We start from the raw sequence: 22,323 nt of genomic DNA, 5'->3' as shown, positions 1-22,323 counted from the left end.
CCATGTTCCCATAAGGCCTCTCAGGTGAGAGGACTGCCAATTGTCTTTTCTCTCTCACATCACTCATACCACCATGTAGAGAGGCAAGGATCCTTATTGTTGCTTCTAGGATGTTTCTCACTTCTCCCTAATGGCCTAACTTTTAATCTTATGCCATTGCAATTCTGCTACACCATCCCCACTCTGAGCCTCAGATATCTTCAGATTCTTCAGTCACTTCATGAAGATTTTAGCTCGTGGCTCACAGTCACTCTCTCCATCACTACCCCTTCCCTCATTCTTGATGATATCAGTATCCACATGGATCACCCTTCCAATATCCTGGCTTCTCAGCTCCTTGGCTTTTAACAAAGATCCTACCTACTTCAGTTAAATACTCCCAGGACCCACAATGGCCCATGTCATTACCTATGCTGCACACTCCATTGTCTTGAATCCAAGCATCTGGGTCTCTGACTGTTTCACCTCACTCCTACCGGTATCCAGAGCCAACAAGTTTTGTTGACCACACTGAGATCTATGATCCATTGATCCTGTAACCTTTTCACAGTCTGCCTCCTTTTCCCATCATGTCTCCACTTCTCAGATTCTAGAAACCATCATAATCGTTTCCTTATATGCACCTTCAACTTCCTTGTCCCTCTTTTCTGTCTCCATATTCATCTGGGAAAACTTGACCTTGGTAAAATACAGCTCTCCACATCCTTGCCACCTGCATCAGGCAATGAATGTGGCTGGGAGAGAATGAACAACTATGTTGACCAGCGGTGCTCCCCAGCAAATCGAAATTACATTTTTCTTCCCTCCTTTCTACTCAACATGTAGTTCATAGTTCCACAACATCAACGTTTGAGAGACGATTAGAAATGCAGGATCTCTATCCCCAGCCCACTTACTCATAGTCTGCATTTTAACAAGGTCCCCAGGTATTTCCTGTGCACATTAAAGTTTGAAAATAATGATCTAGAGGATGATTTAAAACCTTACTGGCTTGGCACAGTGGCTCACCTGTAATCCCAGCACTTAGGGAGGCTGAGGCAGGAGGATCACTGGAGCCCAGGAGTTCAAGACCAATCTGGGCAACTTAGCAAGACCTCATCTCTGCAAAAATTAAAAAAAAATAAAATAAATAAAAAAATTACCCTGGCATGGTGGTGTGTGCCTGTAGTCCCAGCTATTTGGGTGGCTGAGGTGGGAGGATTCCTTGAGCCCAGGAGGTGGAGGTTGCAGTGAGCTGAGATCACACCACTTCACTCCAGCCTGGGCAACAAAGTGAAACCTGTCTTCAAATAAATAAAATAAACAAATAGAACCTTCTTTCTTCTTAAATTTCCAATACTTCCAGACCATCCTTATTCTCAGCTGATGAGTTCACTTCCTGTTTCAATGAGAAAAAAAAAAGGCAATCTGAAGAAAACAGCCACATTTCCATCCCTGCCTACCAACTGTACAGAGTGTGTGCCTGTATCCTCTGTCCTTTCTTCTCTCCCTGTGGGTGGACTGCCAATTCTCTTTTCTAAGGCTATTCATCATACTTGTGTTCTAGCTCTCCTCCCCTCTGCCCTCCCCAGAGAGACTACTTCAACTCTCTCTCTCATGTCCTCAATTTTTCTTTCTTCTAAGTCTTTCATATCAGCATCCTACCATTCTATAATTTTTCTCATCTTAAAAACTAAGCACACAGATTAAAAAAATAAAGCACTCTTTCATGGATCTCTATTGCCTATGTAATTTAATACATAAAATCTGAACTATGACCTTGATTGTTAAAACTTTCTTTATTTTTATAAATTCTCACCTAAGTTTCTGGGTGATAGTCACAGAAATTTCATTTGTTTTATATTTTCTACACATTTGAATTTGAGAAGCATTTGGAATCTTTTTATAAAATCTTTTCTAACAAGGACAACAACAACAAAAAACTCTTAACCATCCACTAAAGACATCTTTCAGACTTATGTGATGGCCAAAACACCAACACTCATTGATTTATCCACATTTCCTTTTCTAATGGTTTCTTGTCTTGCTTTTCCTTTTAGGGTATGAAGGCAGCACAGCACCGAAATTTCAGGTGTATACAGCTGGAATAATTACAGTGAGCATCAAGTCATAACATCTTGCCAATGTATCTTTTAGTAATTGGATGTATACAGTAGAATTAACAATGAGGACTTGAAATTTCTTGTTATTTAATATCCTTCAGGGACATGTTTACAGAATTTCATGCTTATGCTTGACAGATGTTTGGTAGTTCAGGAAGGAATAATGAAAAATTCAGATATGTGAACAAAGATCTTATTTACTCAATAAATCAGACAGGAAATGTTTCCCAAGAGTACCAAGTAAAATCAGCAGAAAAGGACCCAAAGCATTTGGCATTTCTTTTTTCTTTTTCTATTTCTTTTTTTTTCTTCTTTTGAGAAGGAGTCTCGCTCTGTCGCCCAGTCTAGAGTGCAGTGGTGCAATCTCGGCTCACTGCAAACTCTGCCTCCTACGTTCAAACAATTCTCCTGCCTCAGCCTCCTGAGTAGCTGAGACTACAGGCGTGTGCCACCACGCCTGGCCAATTTTTTGTATTTTTAGTAGAGACGGGGTTTCACCGTGTTAGCCAGGATGGTCTTGATCTCCTGACCTCATGATCCATCCGCCTCAGCCTCCCAAAGTGCTGGGATTACAGGCGTGAGCCACCACGCCCGGCTTGGCATTTCTTTTACATCTTTTACTTGCTTGTTTATAAATCCCTAGGTCTATATTGGTTTCTCTGGATTCTTGACATCCAAGACAGTGTTTATTTGTTAGGCAGCAATAATAATAAACACTCAGGATATTTTCGAAGGTAGAAGTCGCAGTTACAGGATTCACATAATGGAAGTGATTTCAGTGGAAAGACCTATCCATAACAAGGTCAAAATGAATGGGCATTGTGGTTTGTTAATGAGGGTTTTGCACATTTGAGTATGTGAATCATTTCTTTGAACCAGGGTTGCTCAACTCTTCCTGCTCAAATGAATCAATGCTGAAGCCTAAAAATATCCAAATTTCTGGCACCATTACCAGAGATTCTGAATTAATTGGCCTTAGGTTGGGCCTATACATATGCATTTAAAAAAAAACTCTCTATTGGCTTCGAGACACAATCCATATGGGAAAATGTAATCTCAAGCCTGACCTCACCAAAACCTAATAAAACCAAAGCCAGAAAACAGGTTCAGAACCCTTCAGGTGGTGGCTCCTTTAAGATTTAACTTGTACCAATGAATTAGCCTTAACTATTTCTTACATTATTAATTTTAATATCCCAACAGCATTGGTTTGAGGCATTGCATGTTTTTTGAAATTTGAGCTACTCCTACAAGCCCTCCTCGGTGACTTGATGTACTGAGAACTTGTCCACTTGCTTAGCAGTGGTTGTTGAACCTTGTATGTGGGGTGTACTTAAGTATGTGACTTCATTCATTGAGTGGGACATGAGATATTCTGAAGTTTCCTGTGGTTAGCACTTTATTTCACATGGAAATGGATAATATTACTGTTTACTTTTCCTATTGTGGTGCTCTTTTATTTTTAAGTTACTTCAAGACGGTTCTGAGATACCAAAATGAGTAAGATATGGTTTCACTAATACAACCACGATTAACTAGGTGAATAGCAATTATATTTTATTGAATGAAACATGCTTAATTAGGTTAGGCCAAGGAGGGCTATTTCCTCACCAATGAGCACACCTTGAGGGAAGGACAGAGTATTAAAGATAACTAGAATTTGCTATTCTAACACCCCCGAAGCTCTCCATCTCTCTTCTTCGCATGTCAACTCTAATCCTTAGATATACTTTTTTCACAATGACTGGAATGTGGTTTCCATCAACCTTCAGGGTCACATTTATCTTCTGAGGAATGGAAATTCAGCTTTTTTGAACCTGGGATCCTAGGGCTGACTGGTCAAACTTGGGTCAAGGGCCATCCCCAAAGAACTGTGGCTAGGGAGGTGGGACCCTGGCGAAACAGCATTTGTCTTTGGATTGTAGAGATAGAATAAATGTTTCCTAGGAGGGGGAAAGGAATGTAATTTCAGGAATTCGAAAAAAAAGCGGATGGATATCCAGTACAGACATTGCTTTCTGGTTCCAATTGCTGTTGGAGGTGGAGGGTTTCTCCTCATGAGACATGGCTCCCCAGTCTTGCAGAGTTGAACTTAGGACTTTTTCAGACCCACCTCTCATGTCACCCTCTCATTAAGGCTTTATTGATTCTACGACCCCCAGCCATCCACACACTATTGGCTTCACCTTCCACTGTGATACTGTAACATGAAGTAATAAGCCATGATTACAGTGTGCTGCCAACTGTTGCGTTTTCCAGAAGACCATCAGAAAAACCTGTTGATCCAGCTTACTGCAGTATAGGTAAACACAACATTGACAGTCTTAGTAGTGTCTCAGAAAGGAACTCAGGGAGGATATTTATAGAGTTTAGGTCCTAGATCTGGGTGAATTTCAGGTGGGTTTTGCAAGACAGAAAACTCTTTGGGTTTGGCAGAGTTCATGACATGATAGCTTTAAATTGTTGGACACAGGGAGATGAAGCAGTTGAAACAAGTCTTCTAGAGCAAGCTGGTTGATATAGATAAGTAAGCCACTTTGGTTAGTCACAGCCTTGTCTATTAGGAGCAAGTATTTCTTAAAGCAAGTAGCTAAGTCATTTTCGCTTATTTTCAGCGTGGCTTAAACATAGAGAAAGTAAAGTATACTATATTCCAATATTATTTAGTACACAGAGAGGAAAGTATTTGGCTTCAGTTATCGATAATGCATTTTAATTGTTAACTTTTTATCTGTTGGTATATAGGCATGACCAAAGGGCATTGAGTCACACGTAAGAAAAATGTTATTTTATCTTTTAATAATTCTGATTGCATCAATGAGAAAGTTGATCATATTCCATTTAAATCATCTCACATCCAAAACCATCTTGCCTATTTCTGATAGTATGATTTTCACATTTTCAGACATACCATCAGTATTTTGCAGTGGGAATCAACGAGTGCAGGGTAGACTAGAATTTGCTATCTTTTACTCTGATGTTATCTTCTTATTTAAAACAGCTGCAGAAAATACAGATTGTGAAGGTTGGGTTAATAAAAGGCAAATATAACTAATGATGAAGCCTGAAAAAAATTTAATGTCTTTTCCACACTTTTGAAATTCTGGATTGCTTTTCTTTTATTCAATACCTTTTTATTTTCTAGAGAAAATGGAAAATGAAACCCAAGTCAGATAAAGTAATGTAAGTTCAATTGTGTTCTATTCTGTGTTAGAAAACAGAAAAGTTGGCACTTTTAGTGCCTGAATTCCTTCAGATGTTAAACTCCAAACTTCTACTTTCTGAAGTAAATTAAGTTAATATATCCTTAATAGAATAAATGCAATTCTCTATAGTGAATAAATTTCACATTATGATTTATTTAGGGAAAACCTTGTTTGAATTTTATAAGCAGAAGAAAGGAAAGGAAATGTTAAAATCTGTGGAAAAGTTGTAGATTCCTGGAGCCACTGTTATTTCATGATTGTGAAAGTTAAATCATAATTGTATTGTAAGTAAAAAAATTTCTACAATAATATTTTCTAGAGAAGTTTCTAAACAACAAAAGAACCCCCAAAACACAAACCCACAATGTTCTTTTGGCTTCAGTGCTATTTGGATATTACCCTAATCGTGAAGAAAAAACCCCGCCCTTCTCCTGAAGTATAAAGTAGGCCTCCTTTCTCCCTTGGGGCATTACTCTTGGTTGGGGAAGATCATCTCAATTAATAAATCTTTACACACTGAGGGTATGTGGACATCACAGTAGCAAAGTTTTGGCCTGGGCCAGGCATGAATGTGAAATAGATGTATATTTTGTCCCAAAAGACTCTAGCTTCCTGATATTCCAGCCCATAGACTCTCTCTGTGCTTCACTCTGGTGACCAATGGCACATTTTCCATTAAAACCTGGACAAATCTGAGACTCATTGATACCGAAGGGCAAGTCTTGGCATTCAAATCCAGGATTTCAGGACGTTCTGTGCAGAACACCCGATAACCTTGACTATTCCAAGTGAATTCAAAATAGATAAAATACACTTTTTTTTAGAAAAACCATTTTCAACTTACATCAGTTTTTTCTTATTAATGAAAAACAACAGAAAAAAAAACAGTTTTTGGTTTATACATATTTGTGTTCTCTTTGTAAAAAAAAAAAATTAAATAATAAAAGGAGAAAATCCTGACAGTCCTCATTACACTTCCCTCTCTTCATTCTTCCAACCCATTCTTTCTAAGACATACTTAGAAACTTCCTAGTTAACTTCAGAAGCAATCTCACAATTGGGTTCTTGCTGAGCAAGGGTGAGCTCCCATGTCTTATGTTTCCTCTTGACCTTTTAATAAACTTTCATCAGTGTAAGTAATTGTAACATATCTCTTCACAGACAGCCTGAAGAAGCTAGCAGGCTGAAGCAATGGATTGATTAAACTTAACCACTCAAGCTAGGAGTACCTTTACTGGCAGGTGATATACAGGTATGTAATATAAAATCTCAACCTGAGTACATGTCCGTGCAAACCAACAAAAAATAAGCCATGCATGTGAGAATAGTCTATGCTTTCCAAGTTCTTCACTATGATCTATGTACTAAAAGTCATATCTTCATTTTTGTTGCCTGCTCCATTTCCCCATCCTGCCCTTTCTAGAAGTTGCTGGATAAAACTCCTGCTGCCTTTAGCATCAGGGGTGCGTTACTTTCTCTCTTATCGGGCTTCCCCCAGGACTTTGCTCCTCCTTGGGCATTTTCGCTGGTTCTCTGCAGGCTGCCTCTGAGAAACTGGGGAACTTGGAGCCAAATGGCGAGTCCTCTGTCCAAGTAGTAGAAGTGACCGCAGCTCGGCTGCCAGCAAAGATTGCCCGTGGTTTCTGAGAAATTCTGACTCCCCAAGTTCATTTGGCAGCCGGCGGCTTCTCTGAAACAAAGCCAGCAAACAGCTGGAGCGTCTCTGGACACTCACATTAAAGCTTGTGAAGAGTTAAAAGCCCCAGGGAAGAGCCAGGCCAAGGGCACGGGTCAGCGCCGGCTTAAAAGAGCCTCTCTGTGCACGAGGCGTTCGCTCCGGGCATCCACCTGCAGCTGTGCAGGGCGGACCAGGGCTTCCGGCGCGCGCTCCACCCAACTGCGCCGCGGGCGCCCGAGAGGCGCGCGGTTACTGCGCTCAGGCGCTCGGTGCAGCCTCTTCTGGAGAGTTGGGGGCGGTTTTCAGGGTCCGGAGTGTCCCCTGACCCCGGGAAAGCTGGGTAAGTATGGGGTGCGGGGACTTGGAGCCTGAGGCAGGCGGGGGAGGAAACCTCGGGTAGACAGGTGGATGTGAGAAGGATTCTCCTTTCTGGTGATTTGCACCTGTTGACGCCCCCGAATCTGAGCTCTAAAGAATTTTACAGATGGTTAAGACAGGTTCTGAAAGGTAGACTCAGAATTCGAAAGGACCTTAGAGCAGTGCTATCCGAAGTGTGGTGCAAGGACTAATAGCATCGCCTTCCCCTTGAAACTTGTTAGAAATGCAAATTCCTGGACCCCACCAAACCCTGTTGAACCAGAATCTCTGGGAATGGGGATAAGGACTGTGTATTTTAACAATCCTCCACGGGATTCTGATGCAGCTAAAGTTTGAGAAGCACTGCCTTAGAAGTCACTTAGTCCTACATTTGAGCCTCTAACCCCAATGCGGGAACCCCCAAATAAACAGTAATGGGTGTGTAGGTAATGAGCCAAAGGCATTAGATACTGGGGTGTATTCAGTTATAAAAAGAACTTCTAAACACTCATGGTTTGTGGGAATTCTATTCTGTCCCAAACGAAACTGTGATCTTTGAGATTTCCTAAGAACAGCACTCAGAGCTTCAACAACTCTTTCTGAGTTTGTACTGTGTGCAAGTCTCCAGGTAAGGTTCTTTCAAAGTGCTGGAGGGAATTTTGTACTCTCAGGATCCCCAAGCTGGTAGCATGTTATTCCTCTTACCAGGATCTTCACAAGTTGATGTAGTGCTTTATACATCACATTTATTTTGTTTTTTGGTATTCAATTGCTTGTTCTGAAATTAATCGTTGTTAACGTAGGGTATCAGGCTAGGTATCTTGGAAGATACATATTACTTTGTGAATTCTGAACAAAAATCCTTAAGAAAAAATTCACACTGCAAGATTTTTTCCATTTTTTTCTATTTAAGTTTACAGTGCTACAATTTACAAACAGAATAAGTAGGAATCCTGAGATTTCATATGAATTAAAGGAGAGAAGATAATTCCCAAGTTTCTAAATAACTCCTTCAGATGAGGCAGGCTTTTCATCACTGCTGAGAACCTGAGCCATTAATCTTTGATGACAAATGGTTTTGTGTTGTTATTATTATTCTCCTTTCAGTGGCTTAACTTAAAATATGAAATCTAAATCCACTGCTGACTTATTTGGAGACTCTGGAGCAAATTTATTTGCAGATATTTCTCAGTTTTCCCTTTTCTTCAATGGGTGGGTGCAGGATGTAAGGTTTTGATAGGGAACCTGCTAGCATTATCTTAAAGTAGTTCCCCGGAGGACCCTGTGTGGTTATGATATTGAACTATTATTAATACATTAAAGCATAGAAAACATTCAATACAATGATTTTATATTTAATTATTATATATATATTAAGTTAAAACATCTAAAAGGCTTTTTCACAGATTTCAAAAGCTAATCACCTCTCTGTTTGAAAAGAACTTTGCAAATGTCAGTAAAATTGGGAGCCATTGCTAGCAATGTTACGAGCCTGTGAAAATAAAGTTTGCCACTGTAAATATTTCCCATCTTGAATCATAGCTACATGCAGAAATTGTTCATAAGTATTCAATGAGCATGTGCTTAGCATCCTTCTATAATGAAGTATAAGGCTGACACGTATGTCTTGTTTGCATTGTATTTCATGTTGTGATTTTCCTTCCTCAAGTTCAAATCATCTTCCAAAAAGGAAGAATTTTCAACCCTGGAGCATATACCCAGACTCCTCCAGCTCTGAGAGTGGAGGGCACAAATTCACTTAGAGTGTGTACTTTTCTTGGTATTGCAGTTTGTTTGATGATGCCCCTGTCAATCTTGTAGGATCTCAGATCCAGTATACACTGAGCAAGTGGAAAGCGCAAAGGAAGAGGAGTTGGGCACTGGGCAAAGTTGGGATCTAAGATAAAACGAGATGCATGCCTACTTTATGAGGAAGGGCTCACTGGTGGTGCATGTGGCAGTAGCAAACATTTTTGTTGCCCCATCAAACCCTGGTGCTTTATGGTACTTCCCTAAATTCCTCTGGCCTCTTCCCTAACATGCACACAACTCACTACCCACAGCCATTGCCACTTGCCATTCTCCAAGGAACCATTCTTTTTTTTTTTTTAATGTTAGTTTAAGTTCTGAGATACATGTGCCGAACATGCAGGTTTGTTACATAGGTATACATGTGCCGTGGTGTTTGCTGAACATGCAGGTTTGTTACATAGGTATACGTGTGCTGTGCACCTATCAACCCATCATCTAGGTTTTAAGCCCCACATGCATTAGGCATTTGTCCTAATGCTCTCCCTTCCCTTTCCCCCAACCCCCCCACAGGCCCTGGTGTGTGATGTTCCCCTCCCTGTGACCAGGTGTTCTCATTGTTCAACTCCCACTTATGAGTGACAACATGCGGTGTTTGGTTTTCTGTTCTTGTGTTAGTTTGCTGGGGATGATGGATTCCAGCTTTATCCATGTCCCTGCAAAGGACATAAACTCATTCTTTTTTATGGCTGCTTAATATTCCATGGTGTACATGTGCCACATTTTCTTTATCCAGTCTATCGTTGATGGGCATTTGAGTTGGTTCCAAGTCTTTGCTATTTGTAAATAGTGCTTCAATAAACATACGTGTGCATGTGTCTTTATAGTAGAATGATTTATAATCCTTTGGATATATACCCAGTAATGAGATCGCTGGGTCAAATGGTATTTCTGGTTCTAGATCCTTGAGGAATCGCCATACTGTCTTCCACAATGGTTGAACTAATTTATACTCCCAACAGTGTAAAAATGTTCCTATTTCTCTACTTCCTCTCCAGCATCTGTTGTTTCCTGACTTTTTAACAATCGCCATTCTAACTGGCATGAGATGGTATCTCATTGTGGTTTTGATTTGCATTTCTCTAATGACCAGTGATGATGAGCTTTTTTTTATGTTTTTGGCCACAGGATTATCTTCTTTTGAGAAGTGTCTGTTCATATCCTTCACCCACTTTTTGATGGGGTTTTTTTTGTTGTTGTTGTGAATTTGTTTAAGTTCAAGGAACCATTCATGTCCTGTATTCATGTTGCAGATTTCTAATTGCCTACCCAATATTCTAATACTCCCTATTTAAATTCTCATCCATCCCGCCATTCTTTGGGATGATACTGTAACTCAAGACTTGGTCTCTGAAAGGCCAATGTAACGTTCCACATTATTCGATTGTCCCAGGTGACACCTCAAACGTTCTCTCTCAAGATGAAATAAGTCACTTGGTTAATTAATTATTATTTTGGAAAATAATAAGAAACATGAAGAGAATGGAATAATGGAATTAGAGTTTCAGAAAGGCACTGTAGTGCAATGGAAGAACATCATCTTCATAGAGACTGCAAGCCCTTGGGCAAGCTATGCTAACTCTTTGAGCCTTAGTTTCTTCATCTGTGGTATGGGTATAATTATAGCTAACTTACAGAATTGAAGTGAGAATTAGAGATTATTATGTAAAATGCTTTGCACATAGTATGTATTAAATGTATGCTAGTAGTTATGATTATTGTAATTTTGTAGCTAATCACCTAGGGCAGTCTTTTAACAATCAGGAAACAGACAAAAATTTAAGTAAATCATAATGTAATAATCTAGTGATACATAAAAACATTGCCTAAGAAGGGTCTTGCAGGACCTCTTTAATTAATAGATAAGCTAATTTATAATTTTCTTATATTTTAATCACCAATTACTTATTTACATATGAATATTGCTAAGTGCTTTAAATGTGTATTCTTGTGCATATGAAATATCTCTCTAGATTATATGAATTATGATTATATTCAGCTGCAAGTAATAGCAGACCCAAAAACAGTGGCTTAAACAAGTCATCCACTAATATTTTCCTTGTGTAAAATAAGTCCCCAGGTAGGCAGTACATGGTTATTAGTAGCCCAGTCTTCTTTCTACCTTTCTATTCTACCTTCTTGGCATGGAACTCCTATCTGTAAGATTGTCTTGTAGTCCCAAGATGGCAGTTGGAGTTCTAAATGTTATATCTGTATTTAGTGTAGTAAGAAGAAGGAATGGGGATAGTGCAAAAATACCTACTTTCCTGCTGGGTCATCCATCTTCCACATATATCTCATTGGCTAACCTTAGCTACAAAGAAGGTTTGGAGATGTATTTTCATAGCTGAGTACATTGCCTTATCAATCAACATAGGAGTTCTGTTAATGTAGAAGGAGAGAACTGGGAGTATTAGAATGTTGGGTAGGCAACTAGAATCTGCTACGTGGATGCAGGACAAGAATGGTTTTTTGTGGCACAAGGCAAGGATACCCTCTCTCACTACTCCTATTCAACATAATGTTGGAAGTTCTGGCCAGGGCAATCAGGCAGGAGAAAGAAATAAAGGGTATTCAATTAGGAAAAGAGGAAGTCAAATTGTCCCTGTTTGCAGATGACATGATTGCCTGTTTAGAAAACCCCATTGTCTCAGCCCAAAATCTCCTTAAGCTGATAAGCAACTTCAGCAAAGTCTCAGGATACAAAATCAGTGTGCGAAAATCACAAGCATTCCTATACACCAATAACAGACAGAGAGCCAAATCATGAGTGAACTCCCATTCACAGTTGCTTTAAAGAGAATAAAATACCTAGGAATCCAACTTACAAGGGATGTGAAGGACCTTTTCAAGGAGAACTATAAACCACTGCTCAACAAAATAAAAGAGGACACAAACAAATGGAAGAACATTCCATGCTCATGGATAGGAAGAATCAGTATCATGAAAATGGCCATACTGCCCAAGGTAATTTATAGATTCAATGCCATCCCCAACAAGCTACCAATGACTTTCTTCACAGAATTGGGAAAAAACTACTTTAAAGTTCATATGGAACCAAAAAAGCGCCTGCATTGCCAAAACAATCTTAAGCCAAAAGAACAAAGCTGGAGGCATCACGCTACCTGACTTCAAACTATACTACAAGGCTACAGTAACCAAAACAGCATGGTACTGGTACCAAAACAGAGATATAGACCAATGGAACAGAGCAGAGGCCTCAGAAATAGCACCACACATTGACAACCATCTGATCTTTGACAAACCTGACAAAAACAAGCAATGGGGAAAGGATTCCCTATTTAATAAATGGTGCTGGGAAAACTGGCTAGCCATATGTAGAAAGCTGAAACTGGATCCCTTCCTTACACCTTATGAAAAAATTAATTCAAGATGGATTAAAGATTTAAATGTTAGACCTAAAACCATAAAATCCCTAGAAGAAAACCTAGGCAATACCATTCAGGACATAGGCGTGGGCAAGGACTTCATGTCTAAAACACCAAAAGCAATGGCAACAAAAGCCAAAATAGACAAATGGGATCTAATTAAACTTAAGAGCTTCTGCACGGCAAAAGAAACTACCACCAGAGTGAACAGGCAACCTACAAAATGGGAGAAAATTTTTGCAATCTACCCATCTGATAAAGGGTTAATATCCAGAATCTACAAAGAACTTAAACATATTTACAAGAAAAAAACAACCCCATCAAAAAGTGGGCAAAGTGTATGAACAGACACTTCTTTAAAGAAGACATTTATGCAGCCAACAGACATGTGAAAAAATGCTCATCATCACTGGACATCAGATAAATGCAAATCAAAACCACAATGAGATACCATCTCACGCCAGTTAGAATGGTGATCATTAAAAAGTCAGGAAACAGCAGATGCTGGAGAGGATGTGGAGAAATAGGAACACTTTTACACTGTTGGTTAGAGTGTTTATTAGTTCAACCATTGTGGAAGACAGTATGGCAATTCCTCAAGGATCTAGAACTAGAAATACCATTTGACCCAGCGATCTCATTACTGGGTATATACCCAAAGGATTATAAATCATTCTACTATAAAGACACATGCACACGTATGTTTATTGTGGCACCATTCACAATAGCAAAGACTTGGAACCAACCCAAATGTCCATCAATGATAGACTGGATAAAGACAATGTGGCACATATACACCATGGAATACTATGCAGCCATAAAAAAGGATGAGTTCATGTCCTTTGCAGGGACATGGATCAAGCTGGAATCCATCATCCTCAGCAAACTATCACAAGGACAGAAAACCAAACACCGCATGTTCTCACTCGTAGGTGGGAATTGAACAATGAGAACACTTGGACACAGGGTGGGGAACATCACACACTGGGGCCTGTTGGCGGGTGTGGGGCTGGGGGAGGGATAGCTTAGGAGAAATACCTAATGTAAATGACGAGCTGATGGATGCAGCAAACCACCATGGCACATATATACCTGTGTAACAAACCTGCACGTTGTGCACATGTACCCTAGAACTTAAGGTATAAAAAAAAAAAGATTCTTTGGAAAATGGCAAGTGGCAATGTTTGTGGGTAGTAGGTAGTAGAGTGTGTGTGTTAGAGACTAGCAGATGGTAGAGAGAAAGTGATAATAACAAGCTTCTTGGCAACTGGATTCTTTGAGAAGTACTCTCGGTGTGAAATTAGAGTAATAATGATCTCTCTATCTAGATTTTAAAGCAGTTTACATAAGTGATTATATTTCAACCCCACAGTAATCTTGAGAGTCTATAAAAAGGGTAGATATATTTATTATCACTTCATTCATGATCAAGTTGAGGCTCAGAATGATAAATGGTTGCTCAAGACCACATACCTAGTTAGTGCAGGGTTACTGTAAACCTTAGCTCTTCTGACAACTAGTGCATCTCCTTAGTAGAGAGGGGGCAAGTTGTAGAAGAAATGAGATAATAAAGATAACCATGTATACTTAATTTTAACCATTGTGATATTATTTTCCAAAAATTATTTGGACAGAAGGAGATAACATAATCAAAATTTGCAAACAGCAGGGTGATGATTTAAGAGCCCATCTACCTTTGTTCAAATCAGCATTTTACTACTTACTAGCTGTGTTAATTTGGGCAGGGTGCTTGATATCACTTTCTTCTGTGACATTAACTAAGAGTATTTGCCTCATATAGAAATTGTAAAGATAAAAAACAAAGTATAGAGACTGGCACATAATAAGAAACATGTGTTTGCTGTTCCAGAGAGATTGTAAATAAGAGAATCAAGTGAAAATTATGAAACCTAATGTTAAGATAGCTGACTGCAAAATAAATCCAGAAAAAATCAAATGCTTATGTATAAAGTAGCAATGAGCAGTTAAAACTATAATGAGAAGAACATTTCTATTCTCTATAGCAATAAACTACAAAATAGCCAAGAACATGAATATGAAATATGTAGGAACACTCCCTGTTGGATCTGTCTTTCCTCAACTTTATTCCTCCCACAAACAATATCCAAAGGCTACACAGAAAATCCAAAAGCACCAGTATGGATCTGATGCAAAAATACTTCCACAAAGAAAAGAAGCATTTGTTACATGCAAAACAAAGATCAAGAATTGTTTCAGTCAACAAAACTCCAAACTTGAGGCATTAGACAACACAGTTCTGTAAATCAAGAGCTGAAAAAAATGCAAGAGAGAATGAGAAGCAAAGCCAAGAAAGTCCAGAAGGAAAATAAAACCATTACAAAACTAAAACCTAAATTAGAAGCAGCTAGATATAAGTAAATCTTGTGAAAAATAGAGTTTTGATTTAGAGGATGGCTTTGGGAAAAAAATCACATAGAATGCAGACTACAAAGAAAAGAGAGAGAAGTGGTAAGAAAGTATAATAATAATGAAAAATAGACAACAGAAAAACAGCAAAGGGCTAAGTAAAATTTCTGAAAAAAAAAAAGAACAAAAGGAACTGAAAATAAATATAAAACATTTATTTATTTGATCTCAAACTATTAGTAATTTCAAGATGCACCACCAATTTAAAAATTAATTTTGGAGGAATAGAAGAAAACCATAATATATTAAATGAATATGTCACTTATAGTTGAAAAAGATTAAAATGTGAAAAAGATGCATCTTTTAATTAAAGAAATGTGGAATTAGATGAAAGCCTTCCCAAAGTAAAAGAACATCTGAATTCACAGATCAAAAGTCTCACCATGTTCTGGATAAGGGAAGAAAAGAAAGAGAGAAGTAGATAAAGCAAGCAAGAAAGAAAAGAAAAGAAAAGAAAATAATAAAAAAAGAAAAGAAGAAAGAGAATGAAAGGGGAAGGAAAGAAGGAAAGAAGGAAGGAAGATTAGCATGATGATATTTAAGGATAAAGGATAAAATATCCAAGCAGGAAAAGAAAAAATAAATCATGCTAGCTGCATAAATTGTCTCAGCAACATCAGATTCCAGAAGAAAATGAAAGTGGGTTCTAATTAATATAAGGACCTTAGTGGGAAAAGGAAATGAATAGGACCCAAGATTTCTATAGCCACATTCTATATGTGGCTTGTGTTATATTTCTATTAAACAGCAGTGATTTAGATTGCTCTAGACAGCAAGTTGAAAAAATGTCAGATACATCACTGGGTATGTAAAACCTCACTACGCAGAACCCAATCCGTTCTTACTCAGTGTTTTCTGAGAACCAACATTCCCTAGGGGCTTATTAAAAATGCATAACTCAGGGCTCACTCCAAAGCTGCTGAATCAGAGTCTACATTTTAATAAGATGCCCAGGTAATTCATATGCATGTTAAAGCTTGAGAAACACTTTCTTAATTAACCACTTCCTAAAAGAGTCACTTCCTAGAAGTACTACTCGAAGAGTCATCTAGCCTAGAGCTTCCCAGCTGGTGTGCTTTGTAAGAACTATGATAGGCTGAGACGTTGATCTCTTTAGCCTGGGACTCTGGGATGGAAGGCCATGGGCTAAGGACCTGAATAATATTGTAAATTTCTGTGTGTTCCACGACCTATAGCTGTGCTATCCAGTATGGTGGCCACTCACCATATTGGCTACTGAGCATTTGAAATGTAGCTAGACTGAGTTGAGATGTGCTATAGAAGTAAAATACACAGCAGATTTTGAGGACTTCGTATTAAAAAAAGTAAAATATTTCATTAATAATTTTTATATTGGTTATACATAGAAATTGTAATACTTTAGATATATTGGGTTAAATAAAATAAATTTAATTAATTTCACCTTTTTTTTACTTTTGTTAATGTGCTACCAAAAAAATTAAGATTACATACACAATTTGCATTATGTTTCTATCCAATAGTGCTGATGTGGATTGCTTTAGACGTCAAAAAGAAGAATCAAAATTAAAAACCTAGAATAGATACAAACTGGGAGTGTGCACATTCTATTTAAATTTTAAAATAAACTTGAAATAACTGTGGTATTAGAATCACAAAGCAAGAATTACACTTCTTGAAAGAAAAGCTATGATATAAACATCCCTAAAGTTTAAAAGATAATTTCATGGTAATAGATTGAGAGATTCCTCTTGCCCCTATAAAACACAAACAAAAAATTAAGAGAAAGGAAATGTAAGCAGACTAATTTTATCTTTCATAGGTGGAAGTTATCAATATTATTTTATTTCTAAAGTTGATAAATTTGGAAATATAAGTTAAAACATTTTCTTTATAAATTATTTTACTAGTTTACCCTAAGTGAAAATTAGAGAGAGATATATACACCTCTCAAATACTTAGGGTAAACTAGTAAAATTTTATACACACACACACACACACACACACACACTTAGGGTAAACTAGTAAAATAAAAAATATGTATACCCACACACATAAAGTTAATGATTAATGAAAGGGAAATAGAAAATGAATGGAAATGTGATAAGGCAAAATAAATTAAACAAAACAAATAGTAGTGGAAAGTAAAGAATAATGTATTTAAAAGAGATGACAGACGTAAGCCCAAACATATATTTTATAATACAAAATAAAAAGAGTTTAAGTCCTTATCTTAAAAAAAAATCACAGATCTGATCAAACAGCTGAATCCAGCCGCACACTGTCTACAATAGATACAACTAAAACAAAAGAGATTTGATAATTGACATTAAGTTGCTTATAAAAGACATACCACCCGAGAGGAAGCAGGGTTTATGATGTTATATCAGAAAATGTTGAGGTCCATAAAAACTATATTAAATTGAGGTGTAGTGCATACTTTTTTCCACTCTCTCTTCCTTTTTTTGCATCTTCTTTTTTTCAACCAAGATTTATGAAGTGTTAACTATTGACCAGGTACTGACAGAGATTGAGGATATAACAGTGGGCCAAAGCAGACAATGATGGTGCAAGCTATAATCAAAAGTCAGATAATAATGGTAAACAAGTTATGAATATGTTCCACATTGAAGAGATAACTGTCATAATCCTTATGAAATGACTAGCATGGTGTAGAAATGCATAAAGCAGAAGCTGCAGGAAATAAGAGAATTGATGAAAATATAGTTGTAGGGGAAATGTTGAGACACTCATATTAGTCCTTGAGAGTTAAGATAGGCAAAAATAAATAAAGATGAGCTAATAGACTAATAATGAACTCTATCATCAGGAGCAAATATTGTTTCTTTTCTAGCATTTATTAAGCATTTCAAAAACAGCATTATATTAGGTCAGTACAAAAGCAACTGCGGTTTTGCCATTAAAAGTAAAAGTAATAGCAAAAACCTCAATTACTTTTGCACCGACCTAATATATACTAGGTTATATATAGGGGAAACTTTGACATATTCCAGAAAAGAGTACAGACTACATTCTCTAACCACAATGCTTTAAAACCAAAAGTAACTACTAAAAGAGCTACATTCACACTGAAAAATAAAACAACCCCAATAAAACAACCAAATCAAAATGGAAAATCTCTTGATTGTCAATTGACGAAATTGAAAATGCAGTCACTTGAAAAATTTCAAACCATAATTGAGGAATATCTGGCCTGTAGTAATGATGAGCATGCTTGCATATCAAAGCTGATGCTGTACTCAGGAAAATGCATTGCCTCAAAAAGCTCTTATTACCACATAGGAAAGAATAGAAGTGAATTAATCATTCAATTCAACAAGTTGGGGGAAAGCAAAACAAACCTATGTAAAATAGAATGAAGTAAAAATAAAGACAGAAAATTGAGAATTAAGACAAAGAATACCAATAGAATTGATTAATAAATGAAAAATGTCTTTTGGGAAAAACTCACGATAAACAGGATAATTTACTAGTTACCATAATCCAGACAAAAAAAGGAAGAATGAAAGCAAATGTATTCTCTAGGAATGAGAAATTAGACATAACCCTAGAGAGTAGGAAAAAAGGGGGGAATAATTTATTTGACTTTACAATAAACAATTTCAAACCAGGATGAAATGGAAAATGATAGGAGGGCACATGGATGATAATTGCAAAATCTAACTAAAGAAGCAATAGAAAATCTAAGTGGCCAGTAACCTGGAAGGAACTGAGAATTGCTGAAAGCTAACACTTTTGGCCTTGTCAGTATGTGGGTAATTCCTTTCAAAACTCCCAATAACTGGCAATTGCTCTGTCACTTAAAATGTTTAGAACAAAGAGAAAGAAGAAAAGCTTCCAGATCATTCTTGTGAATCCAGCATGATTGATACCTGACGAAGTTAGCTCATACACACAAAAATAATAGGCATTCTCACCTTTGAACAATAATGCAAAATTCCCCAATCAAATATTAGCAAGTAAAATTCAATAGCACATAAAAGGAAATGTAGGATAATGAAGTGGAATTTATTTTAGAAAAGCAAAAATCATTCAATATTAATAATCTAATAAATTATTCACCAATATTTTATAAATAAAGTTCAACATATGGTTATATTTGAAAAGAAAAAGCATATGTGATCATTGTAGTAGGTGCTGAAAAGTTATTGGGTAAGGTAAAATTTAGCAGCCATTCTTGATTTCCTTAAATCTTAGGTTAAAATAAGAAGAAATATTTTAACATAATTAGAAATATATATTATAAACCAAGTGCCATCATAATATGTGTATTGAAGAAAACACTTAAAATATTACCATTAACTGGCCAGGCGTGGTGGCTCACACCTGTAATCCCAGCACTTTGGGAGGCCAAGGCAGGCAGATCACGAGGTCAGGAGATCGAGACCATCCTGGCTAACACAGTGAAACCGTCTCTACTAAACAAAATACAAAAAATTAGCTGGGCGTGGTGGCAGGCACTTGTAGTCCCAGCTACTTGGGAGGCTGAGGCAGGAGAATGGCATGAACCCAGGAGGCAGAGCTTGCAGTGAGCTGAGATTGTGCCACTGCACTCCAGCCTGGGTGACAGAGCGAGAAAAAAAAAAAAATTACCATTAAGTTAGGAACATTATCAACATCACTCTTTAACATTGTTGAAGTTCTGGTCAACGTAATAATATAAGGTATATACATTGAGAAAGGAGAAGGCAAAATTATTGTTATTTTTATTTAAAATGAGAATATACTGGAAAAGTCCAAGCAAGCCAACAAGAAAGTTCAGCAAAGTGGTCAATACAAATAATTTAGTAACATGAGTAAGAGAAAAGATTCAATTTAAAATAGCAACAAATATAAAACCTCTAGGACTGTATATTCATAATATATTAAGAGCACATAAAAATAAATACAAAGACAAACACAGGCAAAATGGTCAAAAATCTTAAGTGTACAGTTCGTAGAAAAATACCTTTCCCAATCTCACTAGTAACTATAGAAATGCAAATTCAAAGAACTATGTGGTAATGTGGAATATTTTCCCCCCAATCAGGATTCCAAAACTTCAAAAGTATGTTGTGAGAGTGTGGCGAAATAAGGACTTCCATATGTTCCTGAGGGAAAATATGATTTGGCATACCTTTTTGCTGCAGTTGTCTAATATTGACCATAATTTTAGATATACATTCCTTTTTACCCCAAATTTCCATTCCTAATAAGTGATCCTTTAGAAATATAATACGTCTTCCACTGTGCAATGTTGTTTATTGCAACATTGTTTGGACTTGTGAAAAAGTTGGAAACAATCTAAATATCTGTTTATAAAGGATTGGTTAAATAAACATTGCTATAAAGGAGTACTATGCAGCTGTTAAGATGAATGAAGTAGATACAAGACTGACATTAAAAATAGTCAACAATGACTAGGCATTGACTAATCAGAATGGATGTTGATTTCAACTAGTATGGTCAATCCAGTCCGTGACAATTTTTAAGGACTTTCAAATGGTTAAATACATATAGAAATAGATTGACAGTTAATATGATTATTACTACAGTATAAATGAGGTAGGTACATTTAGGAAGAATATTTGAGCCATCAATTGTTTTTAAAATTTAAGAAACAATGCCAGGCAGAATAATAGAGATTATATAATAATACTAAACTTGTATAATTGTTTTGTGCAGGTTTAATAACTTGCCACCTAATAAATTTTTGTTGGAGCACAGCCATGCAGGGCCAATTTATCCATTAGGCACAGTTTTTTAGAAGCCTATGAAATGTTTAATTTAAAAAAAAAATTAGAAGAAAAATGAATATTTAGGTCAAAAATTGTTTAATTTTTTTCTCACACAAGGAAAAAAATGTAATTTTTAGGACTCATAAGTCCATTAAATTTTGCCTAAAACAGAAATAAATTAAATTTTAAAGTACTTAAAGTTATATCAAAAATAATTTTTAATTTATTTCATTATGGTAAGAGAATCCTATAAAGCAAAAGTGTATAGGACCCACAGCAAAAATAATTTTTAATTCATTTTATTATGAGAGGATCCCATAAGGCAAAAGTCATAGGTGGTTCTGCAGTCACGCTTGTTTGTTTACATATTTTCTGTGGCTGCTTTTGCAAGGGCAAAATTGAGTAGTATATTTGTCCTGGAGACGGTCTGGCCCACAAAGCCTGAAATATTTACTTACTTTTTCTTCACAGAAAAGTTTAGCTTAGTATATTAGCACTCATGATATTATAGAAAGTTATCTTTATGAACTGGGTTTTATTTTTAGTTATTTACTTCCACCTAGACTGTTAATTTTCAAGAAAAAGTTCTAATTTTGAATTGTTCACAATTCACGACCATTTGTTATGGGGGAATGTCAACTACATCAGCTCAAAATTTTAAGACAAGGAAAATTACAAATAACCAATATTTATATTAAATCATTTTCATACCAAACACCAGAAAGAATAAAGAGAATGAAGAAAAAAAGGAAGTTTTATGGGAAAAATCCCCAATAGATTTCCAAATAACATGCTTTTCCTAGACATCAACTGCAAACGAGCATCTGCTTAGTGTGGCATAAATGTAATACAGTGGCTTCAAGAACAATCCAGCAGGTACCAGTGCTGAGAATATTGTTCCTGTACTCTAATGCCAATTTTTAATAATTTTGCCATTAAAGTTTTAATAAAATGATAATTTACATGTTTGGGGTAAAAACTTCTGATTTATTCTTGGATTCTTCAAATTCATATTATGAGGGGGATATTTAAGCTTAGGCCTGTTTTGATCATATATTGATTTTAAGATGCAGACAGCATTCAACTAATGTAGATTATGATTCATTTATGCAGAGGGAAACCTTCTGGAAGAATACATCCAAACCAGGAGTTTTATTATGTCTCTAGGGAATGGGAATATGTATCATTTGTGGTGAAAGTAGTCCATGCAGCCACGAATGTGAAGATTGTTACTGACATTGATTAACATTGCTTGCTCATTGGGGATAACAAAGCAGGCCAAGTTTGTTTTGTTATTATTTTTAAAGGCTCTGTGCACACCTTTATTGCTAGTCCAGACTACTACCACAGCCCTTCGTTTGTTATACCATTCTTATGATAAAATAATTCATCATCCAAACTGTGCACTTAACAAAGTCAACCCTTTTGAGATATAATTTATATATAATATAATGCATCAATTTTAAGTGTACTATTAGAACTGTTTGGCAAATGCATATTTCCATGTAACCATAATCAGTATAGAGAGCATTTCCGTAATCCCAAAAAGTCTCTTGTGCCGAAACTGACGTTCTATTTAAGTTCACAGCAAAATTGAGCAACAAGTACAAAGTTCCT

The 22,323-nt window shown here is 36.7% G+C and overlaps 1 protein-coding gene across 1 annotated transcript in view; it reads left to right on the top strand.

The window, feature by feature from the left end:
- The first annotated feature begins 7,035 nt into the window (after nucleotides 1-7,035).
- Nucleotides 7,036-22,323, top strand: part of COL6A5 (collagen type VI alpha 5 chain) — a 135,338-nt gene continuing 120,050 nt past the window's right edge. Inside the window, exon 1 of the mRNA XM_055295466.2 lies at nucleotides 7,036-7,326. The gene's annotated coding sequence lies outside the window, so the exon portion shown is untranslated. The remainder of the gene's footprint in view (nucleotides 7,327-22,323) is intronic.

The sequence above is a fragment of the Symphalangus syndactylus genome, chromosome 10, assembly GCF_028878055.3.
Source record: "Symphalangus syndactylus isolate Jambi chromosome 10, NHGRI_mSymSyn1-v2.1_pri, whole genome shotgun sequence".
Lineage (NCBI taxonomy): Eukaryota > Metazoa > Chordata > Mammalia > Primates > Hylobatidae > Symphalangus > Symphalangus syndactylus.
The sequence above is the reverse complement of the archived record's forward strand: the minus strand, read 5'-3'. Positions and strand labels throughout refer to the sequence as shown.